Source organism: Rhipicephalus microplus, chromosome 7 (assembly GCF_043290135.1).
Source record: "Rhipicephalus microplus isolate Deutch F79 chromosome 7, USDA_Rmic, whole genome shotgun sequence".
Lineage (NCBI taxonomy): Eukaryota > Metazoa > Arthropoda > Arachnida > Ixodida > Ixodidae > Rhipicephalus > Rhipicephalus microplus.
In genome coordinates, this window is record NC_134706.1 from 3,916,759 (window position 1) to 3,933,849 (window position 17,091).

The following is a 17,091-nucleotide window of genomic DNA, read 5'->3' on the forward strand; positions in this document are numbered from 1 at the left end:
AGCTATTAACTGTGGTGCATACCCACTTCAGACACAATAATTCGTTTATCTTCATTTATCGTCAGCCACTGCATAAAAAAAATTGCATAAAATTCTTAGCAAGTGTGTAGCGGATACCACCCTTCTCCGAAAAATGACACAAAATTATGACTCGCGTTCAGCAGATCAAAATAGAGTTCGTTTCCTTCCTTTCTTATATGTGGCGTAGTGGGTACCCAGCAAGTGTGCTAATAACAGTTACCCAAAGAGTTTAGAAAAGGCTCTGAAAGGCCGCTCTTCCGCCTTTTTCTGTGACAGTGCTGTGAGTTCTGCGGATGCCTGGCAGTTTTTGTTATTTCAGCTTTTTAGTTCCTCAAGATATGTTTTTTAAAAGTTGTTCATTAAAATTTGCTATGTGCAGAGAATTGCATTTTTGCACAACTGTAGCTACTAGTAAATACTTCATAAGAGAGGAACTGAAATTGTGTACGTGCAACAAAAACTGGATTTCTAATGGCTTTTCACATTTATTTATGTATGAATGTATGAAAATCACTTATGAATGATTTTGCTTATACAAAGAAACAAATAGATAAAGGCTAGCAATTCTAGCTCCAGTTATGTAAACGGCACTATTAAACACATTTGACATTTGTTTGCATACGCCCAATAGTTCCTTAGAAAAGGTATGCAAACTGAAAATGTTTTAGAAAACGCAGATATTACATACGGTTACACCGGCATATCCTATCAACGTGCGTATGAAAAGGGACCAAAAATTATTTTTAAAGCCAAAGTGTCACATATTTTATGAAGGATAAGGAAGTTCTCCATCGGGTCACTACAATATCCCAAAACTAATTTCTTGCCTAGGGAAGTACCTTCCCGCCCTATATAGGCGCACGTTACTGGAATATTCTAAAGCAGATTTAAAAAAAAGTGTTTCATAATTCACTGCTCTGTAGTATAGTAACACATCACTTTTCAGTAGGACTTAGCAAAAATGTTGCAAACGTTGTATGGCCTCCACAGTAGCTTAGCTAAGCTACTGTGACGCCAGTAGCTAAGCCATTACGCTGCTCATCTCAAGGGCTGCAGGTTCCATTTCCGGTCATGGCATCTATATTTTAATGGGACTGAAATGCAAAAAAAAAAAAAAAAGCCGTGTGCTGAGCTGTATGTGCATGTTGGCCAAGAAACTCAGGTGATTGATATCGAGTCCTTACATGGTGCCTCGCATTCATAATGTGGTTTTGGCATTTGAAAGCCCTGCAATTGTAAATAAACAAGACTTGTAACAAATTCACATAAGCTCTAGACTTACATGTCAAGTTTGGTCTCTTGAGTCGTTAGATGCTCTAACAAAAGCAGTTTGCAAGAAAGGGGACAATCATTTCTGGTGCGAAGTATAGGATCTGCTAACTTCGCATTTCCCGATGTCTTCCATTTTTCGAATATTGCAAATTTTGTGATAATTTTGCGGCGCTCAGTCGAAATTCTCTGTGTTAAATTTGCTAGAACTTTCTGAAGTGCTTTTTTTTCTCTTGGATATCAGATTATTTAGAACATTTCCACTTTTTACGTTTATTTAAATGTTAGAGTAGGTGTCAGTCCAGAGTTGGAAGTTCTTAACTGGGCCTTGCAAAACTTTTCCAAGCAACTATCTAATGGCTTCGTTAAAAGATTTTTTGTTAAAAGATTATTCGTTAAAAGAACGACCATGACAAATTTTAAGAATCCATCAAGTACGCGAGTGGAGTTACAGAGATTGGTGGCACGCTGTATTTGCATTCTTTCTCCCCCCGTTCGGACGAGCGCGCTGGAAGCTTAAGTTGCTGTTGTTGTAGGGATGTGGGAGAATAAAGATACGTCATGCGCGCTTTGTGACTGTGAGCACTTATTCCTTACTTTTTAAATGCAAAGCATTTCTTAGCGTACTTTGGCGACTTTGAGCTTGTCTGTCTGTATGTCCGTCCTTTTATCTATCTATCTATCTATCTATCTATCTATCTATCTATCTATCTATCTATCTATCTATCTATCTATCTATCTATCTATCTATCTATCTATCTATCTATCTATCTATCTATCCATCTACCTATCTATCTACCTATCTATCTATCTAGCTGCCTACGACGTTTAGCTCTCCTGGCCGTTTCGATAATGGTATCGATTCCAAGCTTGGTATGGCATAACATGACTGTATGAAGAACATATCTGATTAGTCATAACATGAAAATCATGACATGTATGTCATGAATGTCATGATTTACATTTCATGGTCCTGCAGCTCTTACGGTGGTTTCGTTCACAAGGCATGTTGCAAAACTTGTATGGTATGTGGTATGATTGCAAGGCAAACACAAGCGAGAGACCTTAACATGAAAATCATGACATGCGTGTCATGTAGCAACATGACTACATGCCATGCTCAAGATGCGCTCGCGGCCGTTTCTCTAGCGTCACATATACAAATTTTGGCATTACAGTACGTGAATGGATGGCGGAGGTATGTGACTGGTGCAAACATAATAATCCTGAGATGCGTGTCTTGTAACAACATGATTACATACCACGCTCATGATGCGCTGGCGGCCGTTTGGCTAGCTTCACTTATACCAAATTTGGTATTACTGGACGTGAATGGATGACGAAGGTATGATACTGGTGCAAACATGATAAACATGAGATGCGTGTCATGTAACAACATGACTACATGCTACGCCCATGATGCGCTCGCGGCCGTTTTGCTAGCCTCACATGTACCAGACTCGGTATTACGCGACGCGAATGGACGACATAGGTAAATGACACATCCAAACATGATAATCACGACATGTGTGTCATGTAACAACATGACTACATGCCACACTGATGTTGCGCTCGCGGCCGTTTCGCTAGCTTCACATATGCCAAAATTGGTATTACGTGACGCCAATGAATGACGAAAGTATGTGACGGGTGCAAACATGATAATCATGAGATGCGTGTCATGTGAGAACATGACTACATGCCACAGTCAAGGCGCCAATACATTTCGACGTGACGCGGTGCGCGTGCTCGCCGGCATTCATTTCGTCGCGTCATGCCGGTGTTGCCACGCCTGTCGCTGGTCCTGCCATGTACTCGCAGGCGCGCACCGCGTTGCGTTGCTTTGACACATGCGGGTTTCAGCGCGTCCGGCATCCTTCCGTCACGAAAAGAGGGAGACACAGTGTTGTCTGTCTCGCCGGTTGCCGTCGGGTCACGCCGACGGACGCTGGTCGCGCCTGGCGTGAGACTATATAGCGCTCGCGTTTTGCTAACGTAGCGTCGCTGTGCCCAGCGTGCACGCGCGTCAACGCTACATTGGAGTATATTGGGCCCTTCATGATGTGATCGCGGCCATTTTGCTCGCTCCACATATACCAAATTTGGCAGTACGGGATGTCAATGGATCACGAAATATATGTCTGGGGCAAACATAATACGCCTGACATGCACGTCATGTAAGAACATGACAACATACCACGGTCATAGCGTGCTCGCGGCCGTTTCGCTGGCTCCACATATACCAAATTTGGTATCACGTGACGCGAATAGACCAAGAAGGTAGACGACACATCTAAACATGATAATCATGACACGGAAGTCATGTACGGCATCATTCACCTCCACCTCATAACGTTGTGCTCATCTTTAATGTAGCATATCAACATTTCTCATTCCTGCTTCGCGTATCATCGATGCCCACTGTACGTGGGATCTGCCAGTTTTTTTTTTTTTTTTGCATACAACACGCAAAGTTTCATTGTGATCACGTTTCATTGTTTCACGTGTCCCCGCGAGCGCACGCGGGGACACGTGGTGCCCTCCAGTGACGGTCACGGTAACAATGCAGCCCACAATACTCAAATCAGCCAATGACTGTGAATTAGTGTACATGGCGGGGTCGTTTGGGTGCATGACATCATTTTTACAAGGAATAGGGAATGATTTAAGGCTAACTTTAAGAATTATTTGTAAGCACCAGGCGGCCGCGTGCGCTTTGATGTTTGACCCACGTGTTCTCAGGAGCGTCGACAACCGATCAAAAGCGTTCTCTGACCATGCTGAAAAAAAATGGCAGCATATCCATGGAGTGAATGATGGAGAGTGGAGCGAAGCATTCGTCCGTCCATTCGTTCTTGTTTCCGTTCGTCCATGCGTGCGTCTCTGTGGCCGCCCGTGCGTCCGTCCGCGCGTGCGTGTGTTCGTGCGTCCGCCCGTCCATCTGTGCGTCCGTCCCTGTGTTCGTCCATGCATCCGCTCTTGCATCCGTCCATGCGTCCATCCGTCCGTGCAGCCATCCATGCGTCCGTCCATGCATCTGTCTGTGTGTCCGTTCGTCCGCCTATTCAACACTCCAAGTACCCACTATCTCGCATCTTTTCATCATATATTCCTTATTAGATGCAGAGCCATCCAGCGGACATTCCAAGGACTGAACGAGAGGTGGCACACGCACACTTTCTTAGGGCTTGCGCTTCGTGTCTACTTCCCACCTTTAACCACCTCGAGTTCATGGTATATACTAGTTCACAGTATTCATGGCACTGCGGCCCAACGCTCGCTAAACCTTTCTAAAACCAAGGAGGTTACGCCCAGCGAGTGTAATGTAGCAACCCTTTCTTGTCAGATTGTGCTCAATGTACATGCCAATGGCTGCAAATGGGGAATGAGAGACAGGAGAATTCGGCTTTTAGTTAACGGGCACGCTGCGAATTTTTTAGTGTTCAACAACGCACAGAAGAAATCTCCCACCAGCACCACCTAGGAAGTCGAAATGTAAGACTGATTACACACTACTACTACTACGACATACGAGGGACGAACGGGTGCCGCTATAAGGAGCTTCGCCCCTAAAAGTGTTGCAGGGCTTCTTTAGTACGAATCGGTTCTGCGTGAGTTACATTACAAGACGACACAAAGAGCTGGACTAGATTGCGTACCGGCTACAGGAATCACACTCGACTGAAAACAAGCATTGTCCGGTGTGCATATGTCATCTCGGAGCGCGGAGCACCAGCTTTGCATCGTTAGCACCTTGCATGGTGGATGTGGCACATGTGCCATTTTTTGACTTTTATGAAGGCCAGCTTGTTGAACATGTCGGTGCTTTTTTGGTTGTACAAATGGAGGATCACCTCTCACTGTTAGAGTTCAAATATGATGTGAAATTGCATTTTTGACACCGCATGGTTCTAGGCCTAAGGACAGAGTTTTGAAGAAGAAAAAAAAAGGAGGACACCTTGCTAAGGGTGTCCCATCGTTGCGAAATATCTTCTTAAATTTCGAGCTGAAACTTTGGGCATGACCAACTCCTGCTATTGTCTGTTCATCAGCGCGCATGATTTGATGGGGGAGTCTGTGCACATACAACTCGCAGTCATGTGAAGAGAGCGGAGACGTCACCACTGCCACACAATGTGAATATAAGGCAAGGTTCTGCGCGGTACGTTGCGTAACGCTGAAAGAATGAACCAGTCTAGAGGCCGAAACACAGGAGAGAAAACGGCACACGTAACGACAATAGACTAATAACTAGTCTAGCACCCGACAGGACTATCAATGACTGGCCTAGCTAGTGTCCTTCTTTCAGCATTGTGTACCAACCGACAGAGACTTCAACCTCAGTGCAATAATAATAATAATATCTGGGGTTTTAGGCCACAATACAACAACACATAATGATTATGAGACGCCATAATGGAGGGCTGTGGAAATTGAGACCATTTGGTGTACCTTAACGTGCACTGACATCACACGGGCCTCTACCATTTCGCCTCCACCGAAATTCAACCGCCACGGCCGGGATTGAACCCACGACCTTCAGGTCAGCAGCTGAGCACCCTACCTCCTGTTCAAAAGGTTACTGCGATGCATTTAATAAGTATAGGCTATATCTTACGAGTGTCAGTCGTAGGCCTGTGCCACTGTGCAGGTCAGTAAAAGCGACGCTCTGCTTCTTCGGTGTTCTTACTATTTCGCCAGTGTCACTACTGCCAAAGGCAGGGTCAACAGTGAACTCCGCTGTTCTGTTGTTACCGTGGCAATGAAAATTTCTAAAAGCGTCCGAAACAGGGACGGGTTTTCATTCGTGTTGGTGTGAGCTGGTGGATAACGCATTTGTTAGCGTACCTCAAACGCACATCTTACGCATTGCGTTTTACCGGTGGTATCGATGGAAAAACTATGGTGAGGGGGGAGGGGAGGAAATGACACTATTTAAGAAAGAGGTATGGATGGAACATTTCATGCCTCAGAAGCTTTCCTCGCGTACGAATGTGCCACGTACAAAGTGCGCGACATTATACCAACGTTTCACGAATGTGCGTAAGAGGTCAGCTAACATGAAGAATGAAATAGCACTTAAGACGGACGATATGAGGACGCAAACACGTGTCTTCATTTCGCCCCGACTTGAGCGCTGTTTTATTGTCCATGTAGTACCAGTCGCGTAGCCAGAAACTTTTCGAAGAGCTGGGAGCGGATGGTTTAACTATATTTTATGTACATTCGTACGTGTGATCTGGATGCAAGCAAAATCAATTTTCTTGAAAAGCGGGGTTCACCCCCCCCCCCTCCCTTAGCTACCCCCCTCTCTACTACGCACCAGCAACATATCTAAATCTAAAAACGTTGCTGACCAGCCAATCCATCTAGAGAGCGCCGGTAAAGCTGGCTTTTTTGCAGTAACAGACTTCTTGGGGGAAAGCCCACTTTATATATCCTCATGTATGAAATGGGTTTTATACAGCACATTTTCCTGTGCAGTCCACACAATATACTAAGTAACTTTTCTTTAGGCGAAAGCCTTATGTGCCTCATCAAACGTGAGAATTGACCGTCGGCGTCCTGTGGCGTCGGCGTCAGCGTGAACTTGGCTAAAGTAATGACTCCATCATATGACATCAGTGTCACATCACAACGTCGTGTATCGCCGAAATGGGTGATGTCATCATGACATGGCGTAACGTTGCGTTACTTGATGACGTCATCGCATGACATTGTCACTTGGTCAAAGGTGGACCGATCACGGAGGCCGCGCCAAATCAGGTAGAAAGCTTGTAATGCCTGCGATCATGAAGACCGTGCAAATTCACGTTAGGTGCATATAGCTTTATGAAAGGGGCGGCGTAGGATCAATAAATCGACAGTAAGGAGAAAATAAGAAGCCGAATTTTGTCTCCGAGTAGTCTTGGGCAAACGCGTAAGGCAATCGGAAGCGTTTTATCTTTTATTTTTGTTTAATATAAGTGTGGCCTTATTTGTTCAGCTGTTCTATACTTTTTCATTTCTTTTAAATGTGCATATATACATAGGCGTGCGAAGGTTTTTCTTTTATGGGGGGGGGGGGGGGGGGGGAGGGGTTAGTAGCAGCGCCTCTCTTCCATATCTTATGTCAAAGTATGAGGATCGCTTTGCCCTTCTCCCCCCCCCCCCCCCCAACTGTGCGCACGCTTATGCACATGTATCAGCTCACCAAAGAACAGTGTACAAAAATGCGAGCAGTACAGCGTATCGAAGATGGTGTTCACTCGAACTTCGCCATAAAAGTACCTACAGCGTGAGATAAATGTTCCGAAACGGGGGAAGGGGAAGGGGGCACTTTCTTGAACTGAAGTGGGACCACACACATACAAGACGGCAGATGTGGTCGAGTGTCATTTTGGGCTCTGTATGGCATGGCAAAAGAAATATCCTGAGGGGGGGGGGGGGGGCACGGGTTCGGTTCTACGCCCTGGCCTGTAGGAAGTGCGGAACTGGGTATCCTTCTTTGTTCCTTTGCGATTTTTCTCTTTCTTTCCTTCTCTGTTTTTTTTTTGTTCGGATACTTCAGTTTTTTTTCTGTCTTTATTTCTCCGTATTTCTATTTTCCTCCTGTTTTTTTTTTCTTTCTTTCTCTCACTTTCACTCGGTGCTTGCTCCTCTTTTTTCCCCAATATTTACACAAGGTTTTATTTAAAGTTCTCTGCACTTCATATGATCGTCAAGACGGTCGAAGAACAACCGGATGAAGGCTTTTTCTTCGGCGGGTGCTCAACATGGTGCAGCTGCCTATGCAATACGTAGTTTTGCCTGCGTTACGGCAGGAGACGACGATAGGATATGATGATGATGATGATGATGATGATGATGATGATGCTGATGATGATGATGATGACCACATGGATGGCGCTCACTCACAAAGAGGGGTGGACCAAAAACCGGGTGGCATGGAGCTGCACTTCACCTTAACTGCTTTGCGATACCTTCCTATTTCTTCAACTCAGGAGCCCAGTGGGCGCATATGTTTTCATTTTCAGTAAACATCATAACATCTCGGCGAGAGAGCGCGAAGGTGTGTCACGAGGAACAGATTGTGTTACTTTGGGATAATTTTCAGCCTTTCGGCTATGTGCTCGAGGGCATGAGCGTATTTTATTTCTTAGAGCGGTTGACTGGGCTAGTTGGTATGACATACTTGGGTTTTAGCAGCGCGAAAAATTTGTATCTTAAAATACGTCATTTTTTCACTCTTTGTGCTCCATTGCATATTAACGGTCTTCTCGTCAATAAAATTTCAGTTGGAAGTCAGTGCTTGTCTCGTCCCTTTCTTGTCTTTTGTGCATTTTTCGCGCTGCTAAAACCCAAGTATTTATTTCTTCGTTGTATCTTCCAATTTTCGAACTAAATCTTCTGTATTCGATATATCATTTCATATTTAGCATTTTTGGCTGCTGTTCGGCACTATTGGATTCGATTTTAATTCGAGATGAAAATTCACAATTCGGACGCCCCTAATAAACGGTAGTTAAAACCGCTCCCCATTCGGCCTCTCGAAACAGAGTTCCTGGCTATGCCCCTGGTCTCTGGTTTCGCCGGGCTCCCCGCTTTGCCAGCACGTGGATCGGGGCAGCGACGATCTAGATTTTTTTTTCGCGTCCCTTCGAGAGGTGGCGCTAGCGGATCGGCCGCTCTCATCTCAACTTCTTGTTGGGCAACAGCTGCCAGGAACGATGCGCCTTCTCGCGAATTGAGAGCGAGCAGATGCGAGCCGAGTGAGGGGCGAGTCCCGGTCGAGAAAACGGCGCACACGCCTCGGAGGGAGAGTCGCGGTTTGCGCCCGGGACGGTGTGGTTTTTTTGTGCGGACGGTGTGGCTCACGGACTACCGGCGTGCTGGTTAAAGTGGTGGCAAGCTGAAGGTACCAAGGGTCGTCGGGATAACGACTACTGAGGTACGACACAATCTGCACGTTGTTTGAAAAAAAAAAAAAAAACTGAGTGCGCCACGTGCGTTGCAAAGTATATAACTGCGGCGTGCTCGTCCTTAACTCAGTGGATAAATGTTCGTGATTGAAGTTCGAAGGATCTTATGAACTATTTAGTATGAAAGTAAGAATTGCAGTAGCAGCCGCGGTATTTTCTAGTGGTCATGATGTTCGAATCCTGACCCGGGGGTCGCAGGATTGAATCCCAGCCGCGGCGGCATTTCTAACTGAGGCAATGTGCATGAGGCCCTTGTACTTAGATTTGGGTGCACGTTAAAGAAGCCCAGGTTGTCGAAATTGCCGATGCCCTCCGCTAAGGCGTCCCTTAAATCGGGATTTTGGGAATTTACAAAAATTAGTAACATCTTGTTTCAGTTGCTACAGTAAAAAAAAAACAAAAACTGAAAACTTAGAAGCGTTGTTTGTTGGGCCAGTTGGTGCGTTACTATGAAGTCATCCAGAGGAGAAAAAAAAAAGAAATTCGAGAAAAGAATGTTGTGCACAGAAGAGAGTCCTCTTCTCAAAAAGAAAAAAAAAAGGAGAAGAAGGAAAGTCCAGCACTACAAAGGTAAAGGTCACCACGTGCGTCGAAAAGTGTTAAGTGCGCTGTGCCCGTTTTGCACACACTGGAGCTACACATGTTTCGGTAATAGATGAAAGTTCAGTGGATGCAGTAGAATATTTAGTTTGAGGAAACAAGAGGCGCGTGAAATGCTACTTCACTAACATTTCTGCAGGGAGCCCTGCCGTAGCCAGAGTGTGGAAACTTCACAAATGTCAGCACAGTTACATAGCATTGTAGTGCATGATCTATAATAAGACGTGTTTGACTAATACAGAACTTTTGTGCCAGTTCATACGCGCTACTGTCTTATTCTTGGCATTGTCGAAGAAGCATTTGTTGCTTCAGGTGGCCACGTTTGTAACCAGCTTATACCTACCTTTTGTTAACTACTCCGGTAACTTTCCTCGTCACCCCGTATTTAAACAAGCACTGGTTCGTTATTTACGGCAGAGCGTGTTAGGAGGAGGTTCTGACGCCCCTACAGCTTTACTCATGATTTACTTTTTCGAGTGATACTAAATCATTTATATGCCTTCACAGCGGCCACCTGTTGCCAATGTCAGGTGTTCTACACACAAGCCACTCCAGAAATACGATTCCTGGGTACGGCCCTGCCTTGAGAGAGGCTGATTACGTATCAAGCGAATGCACCCCGTGTGATGGGAGTTGCATGCAGCCGGCGTGGCTTTCAAGCATGCATTCAATCCCGCGACATTCCTTTCTCTAATTATACGCTAGCCAGTGCCATTGGCGAGCGTGTTACCTTATTGAGCGCTGCAGAGTACGGGTTATAGTTTGCGACAGCCGGCACCGGGTTCGTGGTATGTGGCTTTACGGAATCGCGCCAAAAAACTTTCTCTTGGTCAGAGCAAAGCGCTTTCAAAATAGTGCGTGTGAGAGAGAGATGAAGACGGAGAAAGACACCGGCTCAAGTCACGTGACCAAACACCCATCACTCTTCGTCGGCTCGCAAGCAGAAAATGAGAAAGAGAACGTGGCCACGGGGCCTTCCGTTGGCGACGCCTTCCACTTGGAGCTGGGAGGACGGACCGTGCTGTTGATGCGCGACCTTGGAAGACTCGCGAGCGCGTTTCCCTTCTGTTAGCGGCCCAGCCCGTTTTGAATGTAGTTAACCCGCCTCACGCGTGAACTCCGTGCGCTGGCGAAAACTCCGTGTCGACAGGCGAAAACCGGCCGCTGTTAAAGGGCTCGTTCCGCAGAACTCCCGGTGGCGCTGTCGGTAGAGTCTCTTGTTGTGAGCGAAAGATCAGCATTGGCCGTGAGTTAATATTCTTATGCTTGGCTGAGCAGCGATGTCATAATACCGACGGATATTTACGAGGTCGTTCAAGTTTCCGAGGGAGGACAAAAAAAAAAAAGTGGCAAAACTGTGGGTCTGTATCATTACTGCGCATGGACGGAGGGACAGATGTAAGCATGAGACACTAAAGACTTTCGCCTTAATAGACACGTGATCGGTGCGCCATCGAGGACCACATTTGCGTACACTCGGCGCGTCGCGTTTTTTCGCGTACGCCGCTACTGCAGGCATACTTAACTCAATATTTGTTAGTTAGTTTGTTCGTTATTATATCTTATCCTGGGAGAAGGAAAAAGGTGGAAGTTTGAATAATAATAATAATAATAATAATAATAATAATAATAATAATAATAATAATAATAATAATAATAATAATAATAATAATAATAATAATAATAATAATAATAATAATAATAATAATAATAATAATAATAATAATATATCTTATGGGGTTTAGCATCCTAAAACCACAATATGATTATGTGAGACGCCGTAGTGGCAGACTCCTGAAATATCGGCCACCTGGGGTTCCTTAATGTGCACGTAAATGCAAGCACTCGGGCATTTACGTGCATTTTCGCCTCGACCGAAAATGTGGCCGCTACAGCCGGGATTCGATCCCGTGACCTGCCGGTCAGCCTCAGCCGTCGAGCACCACAACCACTATCCCACCATAACATTTAGAAGCTTGCTCTTTTTGCTGAGGGGTTGTCTCCTGTCGTTGCGCTGGTGTGTGCGCTAGTGCTCATCGCTTCCGCTAGAGGCGCAGCTGTGCTCTTCGCTTCAAGGGCGCGCACTAGATAGCGCGCCACCGCTCAGGCGACGCTCGCTACACTCTCGGTGAGTGCTCGAGTTTGGTAGGAGATCGCTACGTAGCCGCGCCTACATATAGCGCTCGCTCTTGGCGCTCTTCCTTTCTTTCACCGGACATCAATCAGTGCGCGTAGGTACCGCTAGCCACTACGACCACCGCAGAAGCCAAGGGGGCGGCGTGAACGGCTCGCCGTCAGAACCCTTCTCGAACTTTCCACTACATCAAGATCCTCTGGCTTTGTACTTTACGGATTACAAATCCATTATAATAAAACAAAAACGTTCCTCCGAGCTTATGTGATCCGTAAATAAGCTCTTGAACCAAATGTATATACTGCATCAGTATGTAAATATATGTATATTGACATGTAAATAATAAACATTGTGTATATAACGTTTATATTCAATCGCACACAACTGTCATGTCACGTCTTTATATGACGATGATTGAATATTTGTACAGAAGATTGACGGTTTACAGGTTCCGCCCCCGGTGCAAGCTCCTTCATCATCATTCACTTCGTGCATATGTGGCCATTTTTTATTTCTTTATTGCGCTAGACTACCGTGGTGGGTGAAGTAGACGTTTGAAGGGTTTGTTCCTTTGTTAGACACATCATTGCATATTCTCATTATATTCTCATTAACCACAGAAGAGCCATTACAGGAATGGTAGTGAAATCATAAATACAGTTCAACGAAAAAACAAACGCGTGACAAGAATACGATAACTAATAAATAGGGTAACTCAGTGTGACCTTCGCCTGATATGTGGCTGAACACTTAACAATGAAACACACTGACTGCATTCAAGTAGCTGTGGTCGCGCTGTCTCACGCTCGACTGTGTGGACCACGCCTCTCGTTTTTGAGCCGCGGTCGCGCGTGTAAGCGGCGTTCGTTGGTGGTTGTCATGCATGGGCACAGACCTGCGGCGACTCTCGTAATAAGATAAGCGCCTCCTGCCCGTTGAAAAACACAACACATACCCGATGCTTTATGTACCGGTGCCGATGGTGGCGCCATCGAATTCTGCTCATTGGGCCTCGACATGCAGCCATAGCACGTGTATGTCTCAACGCCGACGGCACGTTTTCGTCTGCGTCTGCCAAGAGCGTTTAGAAGGGTCGCGGTTAGGACTGCAGTTTGTACTTCACTAAGCTTGACGTTTCTAACGCGCCGAGTGAGTGGTGACAAGGACGGCGGCACAGAGAAGCGCTTTTCTCCCTCCTCGCTCACTGGCACAAAAACCCACGTGGCCTCCGAATGAACGGCCTGTGGAGAGGGAACGATCAGCGCGCGCAGACAGAACACGTGATCTGCGTCATTTGTGATGGCATGTTATGATATCTGTATGCCATGACGTCATAGATAACGGGCGTTCCAGATGTCATCGTGACGTCATAACGTCACGTTGTTTTTTGGTCGAAGGTGGACCGATACCGAAGTAGTATGCCACAAAACCCGGGAGCTTTAGGGTGGGGGGAGCGTATAGTCTTTTCACTGATATTTACTAGCGGGAATTGTTTGACGGCTGGTACACTGGTTTGCCTAGTATTCATGATTGTGGCTTCAGACGCGGTTGTGGCTTTGTGTATTCCTGTGTTTTGATTATTGTTATGGATAAAAGAAAGATTTGAAGTTTATATGAGTACACGTTCGTAGTATCGACACCACTTTAAGACAGCTGTGTTTATATCCCTGTGCACCTATATTACAATTTTCTTTAATCCTGCAACCATTCTCGATGAATATGTAGCAGTGCATTCTGTACGACAAATGCGTGTTGGTGTTTATTATTATTATTATTATTATTATTATTATTATTATTATTATTATTATTATTATTATTATTATTATTATTATTATTATTATTATTATTATTATTATTATTATTATTATTATTATTATTATTATGCTCCAAGGGTGGCACTACCTAGTCAGGTGTTTCTTCAACCTTTAGTCGTATCCCCCAAGGCAAATTGTAACAATTTTTTCTTGAATGAAAAAATTGTAAAGCTCGTCAGCTGATTTGAATGGTTCAGCCTAAGTGATGAAGGTGGTTATCTGGGACTGCTGAAAGTTAGCTCAACTTCGTCTTGCTCTTTCAACGAAGCGGCTGCAAGACACGCTGAGCCGAAAGAACAAAGCTCAGGCCTTGTACTGCCGGTCTATCTCTTACTGGCTGAAGCGCCGTGCACTAAAAATAGCTCGAAGTTCTTTCTAGTGTACTGTTATTAAGCTCTTAGATCCAAGCAGAGGGGGGGGGGGGGGCAGTGCTAGTGAGTCGGAGCGGCGAGGTGCGTTTTATCACACTGATATATATACTTGCAGTATAATGTCTTGCAAGGAGTTTGACTACTCCGATCGCACAACTTAATGCAGTACCAGGTGTGCAGAAGGCTTTTGCCTTCACGGGTTGCGGAGTGTAAGCATGCTTTCAAAGTTTCCTCGCTGTGGCTGCGGGAAAGATTAAGAGCGAGATTAGTGTGTAGTTGTTTCCCGAGTGCAGATCTGCTCAGAGGCAGGCTACCAACTTCGAAATAAATAGAAGCGCTCGGAATGCGGGGAACCGGGAAATGTTTCTGCCCACCGCGACCTCTGAGCCTCTCTTTGTTAGCTCATGGCTCGTGTGATGCGTGTTGAAAATTTTGGCAACAGGCGCCCATTCCTACCCGAAAATGAGAAGTGAGATGAATGCGCCAGTAGTGGTTTATATTTTGGCAAGGCTACTTCTTTCGTGCGCGTGGCTTCGAGACAGACAGACAGACAGACAGACAGACAGACAGACAGACAGACAGACAGACAGACAGACAGACAGACAGACAGACAGACAGACAGACAGACAGACAGACAGACAGACAGACAGACAGACAGACAGACAGACAGACAGACAGACAGACAGACAGACAGACAGACAGACAGACAGACAGACAGACAGACAGATAGATAGATAGATAGATAGATAGATAGATAGATAGATAGATAGATAGATAGATAGATAGATTTACTTGTGTAAAAGCAAGGCGATCGGCCTTAGATAGAGTGATGAATGACGATGAAGCAAAGAATGATTGCCTATCTCGAGCACTTGTCGTCATCAATCATCATCATCAGTCTGCCTAAACCAACTGCAGGGTAAAGGCTTCTCCGACGCTGTGCCAATCAGCCCGGTCCTGTGCTTGCCGCCGCCACGTTATATCCACAAACTTCTCCGCTCCATTCGCACACCTAAATATTTTGCCTCTCTTTCGTGCGCCTGATTTTTCATGGAATCCAGTATTTCACTCTTAATGACCAGCAGACTGCCCATGTCCACTACCACACAGTTGTACTTCGCTCATGAGAAAATACGTGTATAGAGAGCGAGTTGGTCAGCAAAACAATTTTATTCGGTTCACAATAGGTGTGAGTGAACTCAACTTCACCCGCTACGCTCACTCGGTGTCCCCCCAAAAAAATTTAGGGCAGAAATTTTGGCTAGTTATTTGTAGCTGAGTTTGTGCGCTTAACAAGCGCATAAAAAATACACAAAAGAACGAGACACGCAAACAGGAACTGGCGTTCGTTATATTTACGCATCTATTCCGTGTTTTGACTGCGCCTTTCTCAGCACAATTCTCAATGTACGTCCTCACTCGCACACGGCGTCGTATCATATATAGTTTCTACAACGTTCGAGAATGGACGCAGTAGCAAAGATTTCGACTCTCGCTCGGAACTTCTTAGTGTCTACAGTAAACGCTCCCAGCTCTTCTGCATATTTGCCTGCACCCGTTCCTGTAGATATATGACTGAATCCAAGCCAATCTACTGAGAAGTAAGAGGAGAAGATGGCTTTCGCCTTCCAGTAGTCTTAGGGGAAGGCCCAATGGACCACGTCATTTTTTGTCGGCGTCATGGACATGATAACATTATCGCTTGCAATTAGTATATATGCGTAGGAGTCTAGCAACAACATTGTCCTAAATATCTGGATATGAATAATGAGCCTTACCTAGATGCATGCCGGGACGCATAGTTAAGCCTTCGTATGCAGCGTGAGCACACTGGCTGTCTGGGCAGCTCTGAACGGCGTGTTCGGCGTGTACGTGTTTGTTTTTGCTGCTTCTAGAAACGGCCGCATCCTTGGGACGGCTGATCGTGTTTACGGTGGTGCGTGTGGGCTGTGGCGAGTAAGGAACGGCGTTCGTCCAAGGAACAAGATGTTGGCCACTTAGCCGACGGTAGTCAGTATATTTTCTCGCTATGCGGCCAGCTATGTTTATAAACCACCTCCGAGGCACCGCAAAGGCAAGGCACGAGGCTCTGAGGCACTGGTCCCGGAGCGAGTGCCGTACGAAAGCAGCTGCATCAACTGTGCAGTGCAATGCTGCGAACCTGCATTGGCTCCGCGGCTAGCTCTGTATTACGGCCAGATTGATTGATATGTGTGGTTTAACGTCCCAAAGCCACCACATCATTACGAGAGACGCCGTAGTGGAGAGCTCCGGAAATATGCCAGATATGAGTACACGGGCCTACAGCATTTTCGCTTCCATCGAAAAGGCAGCCACTGCAGTCGGGATTCGATCCCGTGACCTGCGGGTCAGTACCCGAGTTTCTTAGCCGCTAGATTACCACGGTGGGGCCGTATCATGGTCAGGGCTACTGAGTTGCACCGCTTTGACTCATCCACCTTCAGTCCTTGGCAGTGAATGATGCAGCCTCAGAATTATGCATCTTCTAGACAAGAGAGAGAGAAGGAATACAGAAAATTCAGGGAGGTTAACTATGCTACACCCACTTTGTTACCCTACACAGGGGAAGAGAGTAATCAGGGATTGCACACACCCATACACAGCGCAGGATGTCTCCGGCGGTCGGCCAGGGCTGTTTTCTTCAAGTACTGCTGGAGGCCTCGGGTTGTTTTTTGAGCTGATGGACCCATGGATACGAGAGCTAATCCGCTGGTGCCATCAACTTCACCCCAGCTGGTGGGAGCCACTGGCCCATGTTCCGCTCCCGTCAGCAACCTCTTCGTGAACTGCATACAGTAACAGGGGCACCCTGCCACTCTGTGAAGACCTGTCAGTGGATGCAAACGAGATGCCTCTGGACGAAACAACTACATCGACGAACGTCACCGCAGTCACCGGAG

At 45.9% G+C, this 17,091-nt stretch overlaps 1 protein-coding gene and 1 long non-coding RNA gene across 2 annotated transcripts in view; one reads left to right on the plus strand and one right to left on the minus strand.

Annotated features, from left to right (window-relative positions):
• LOC119179841 (deoxycytidylate deaminase) overlaps positions 1–17,091 on the minus strand; it is a 199,973-nt gene that overhangs the window by 126,682 nt on the left and 56,200 nt on the right. The gene's annotated exons all lie outside the window — the stretch shown is intronic.
• LOC142767223 (uncharacterized) overlaps positions 9,063–17,091 on the plus strand; it is a 34,890-nt gene continuing 26,861 nt past the window's right edge. Inside the window, exon 1 of the long non-coding RNA XR_012884785.1 lies at positions 9,063–9,220. This is a non-coding gene — a long non-coding RNA (uncharacterized LOC142767223). The remainder of the gene's footprint in view (positions 9,221–17,091) is intronic.